Source organism: Nuphar pumila, chromosome 15 (genome assembly GCF_984573655.1).
Source record: "Nuphar pumila chromosome 15, dmNupPumi1.hap1.1, whole genome shotgun sequence".
In the NCBI taxonomy this organism is placed as follows: domain Eukaryota; kingdom Viridiplantae; phylum Streptophyta; class Magnoliopsida; order Nymphaeales; family Nymphaeaceae; genus Nuphar; species Nuphar pumila.
The window spans coordinates 54,997,818-55,000,595 of NC_143263.1; the positions used below are offsets into that span (position 1 = coordinate 54,997,818).

A 2,778-nucleotide genomic window follows, 5' to 3' on the forward strand; every position below is an offset into this window, starting at 1 on the left:
AAGAGCATTCCAAAATATCAACCAAATTTTGGCGCCGTTGCCGGGGAACGGCGAATTAATTACTTTATTTTTTAGAGTTTAATTTATTATTATTTTGTTTTAGTTAGTTAATTAGTTGTTTTCTTTTTAGTTAGTAGGATTAGTAAGTGAATATAGGATTAACATAGTTAGTAAATATAGGATTCACATATTGTTCTTTTTAGGATTCACTTAATTATCATTCTGCAAGGAGCGATTAGACAGGTGGGTTTTAGAAAAACATAGTTTGTGATTTCCTGTATTTATTTGTTTTAGCATTTTAGAATAGTTTACTTTGTTATTTAATTATTTAGTATAGAATTCTGACATAGCTATATAGCATATTTGTTTGTTTTTAGTTACTGTTATTTGCTTATTTACATTTTAGTATCTGTGCTAGTTTAATTTTTTTTAGTTAGGTCGTTTGCTTACATCTGGTCTTAGTACCAGTGTATGCAGGGTCGACGAGGTCTAGGAACCCCATTACACCCATTTGTTGACAACCCAGAGAGAATTTTACATTCTCATCGAAGTTCGGCAACAATGGCTGACATGGATCCTCCACCTCCACCCCCAGTTCTTTCACGCCCTCTGCGGGAATACTTCATTCCCACAGACTATGTTCAGGCATCCTGCATTCGGAGACCCGATGTAGGAGCGCCACATTATGAGATTAAGGCCAGCATTATTCAAATGCTTCCATCCTTTTATGGCCTTAGTCATGAGGATCCCTACCGACACTTAGATGAATTCCTCGAAATCTGTTCTACTGTTAAGATACAGAATTTCGATGATGATGCATTGAGGTTGACTCTATTCCCTTTTTCATTGAAGGACAAAGCCAAGTATTGGCTAAAGTCCTTAGATTTTGTAGAAATAGAGTCCTGGGATCAGTTGCAACAGGAGTTTCTTCGGAAATACTTTCCCATTGGTCGCACGAACCAATATCGTAGAGCCATCACTAGCTTTTCAGAGCTAGATGGTGAGCGCTTTCATGAGACCTGGGAGAGAATGAAGGATCTCCTCAGGAAATGCCCCCATCATCAGGTGCCGAAATGGCAACTGGTGCAGAGTTTCTATGATGGATTGTCTGACAAGAATCGTCAGATGATCGACTCTTCATGCGGTGGGACATTCATGCTGAAGAGCGAGGACGAAGCATGGAGGCTATTTGATACATTGGCCGAGAATTCACTCCACCATGCTTCGAGCTCTCATTCTGATAGAGCCACACCCAGCATTCAGAAGAAAGCTGGCGTTCTTGAGATTGGTCCATCTACTGCACTACAGTGTAAAGTAGACATGATTGCTCAGAAGCTGGACCAGCTTCTCTCAGGACCATCCACTACACAGCAGGTGTGTACTCTTTGTGCCAGTCCGGCACACGAGATCACTGAGTGCCCTTCAGCAGCTCAGTACCCTGAATTTGTTCAAGAACAAGTTCAGGCAGCTCAGGGTTACGTCAGACCGCCAAATAACCCATTTTCATCGACATATAATCCGGGTTGGCGTAACCATCCCAATTTTTCATGGAAGAATCCACAGTCTTCTATACAGATGCCTTCTTCCTCTCAGCCAGTTCGGCAGCCATCTTTTACTCAGCCATTTCAAAGACCTAACTATGCTCAGTCTTCTTCTTATTCAGTTCCTTCCCCGATTCAGCAGGAGTCTGCCCCGCAGACATCTTTTGAGGAGAGACTTCTCCAGGCATTCCAAGAGGTGAAAACCTCTAATCAGAACGCCTTCGAGAAGTGTAGCCAGATTTTGAGCTCACATACGCAGTCCATTGCGAAGTTAGAGTCGCAAATGGGACAGTTAGCTGAGGCTATTAGTAGGAGACCCGAGGGTACATTGCCGAGTCAGGCTGTCATGAACCCGAAGGGTAAGGACCAGATGACTGGAGGCCTATTTCATACTGAGACACAGCAGCAGGCTAAATCAGTTATGGCCTTGAGGAGTGGACGTGAGTATCACGTTGAGAGTAGAGAGAAGATAGAGGAGCCAGAGACCATTGTTTCACCTACGTCGGCTCAATTATCATCCCCATCCCCATCATCACCTTCATCATCTTTATCCTCAGAGAAGAAGAAGGATAGGAGTGAGCCTTCTCGCAAAGAGGAGGAGCCAGCAGAGTATATTCCCCCACCACCCTATCCCAAAGCATTAGAGTCTCCTGGTTATAGAGGGAAGCAAGGTGCGAAGATCCAGGACATGCTTGATATCTTCAAGCATGTGCAGATCAACCTACCTTTGCTCGATGCTATTCAGCAGGTGCCGGCTTATGCCAAATTCCTGAAGGAACTATGTACGCAAAAGAGGAAATCCAGAGAGCGAGTTCCTAACAGGGTCCATCTGACTGAGCAGGTGAGTTCAGTACTTCAGCATCAGACACCACCCAAGCTTAAGGACCCTTGAGCACCTATCATTGCTTGTACTATAGGGAACATCCGGATAGAACGCGCATTGCTCGATCTTGGAGCAAGCGTGAACATTCTGCCCGGATATTTCTTTGATTCTTTCGGGTTAGGGGAGATGAGATCGACTCCGATTACACTTCAACTGGCAGATCGTTCCGTCAAGGTACCGAGAGGTGTCTTGGAGGACGTGCTAGTTAAAGTGGATGACTTTTATTTTCCAGTCGATTTCATTATCCTTGATATGGAAGGAGTAGACAGCCAGTACCAGACTCCGATTATTTTAGGCAGACCATTCTTGGCGACTGCCAATGCGTGCATCAATTGTAGAACTGGAGCCATGGAT

At 44.0% G+C, this 2,778-nt stretch overlaps 1 non-coding gene across 1 annotated transcript; it reads right to left on the bottom strand.

Moving 5' to 3' along the window:
* Nucleotides 1-964: 964 nt before the first annotated feature.
* LOC149815399 (small nucleolar RNA R71) lies at nucleotides 965-1,067 on the bottom strand. The gene has a single exon (XR_016428181.1). It is a non-coding gene; the product is annotated as a small nucleolar RNA R71 (small nucleolar RNA).
* Between the last annotated feature and the right edge of the window lie 1,711 nt (nucleotides 1,068-2,778).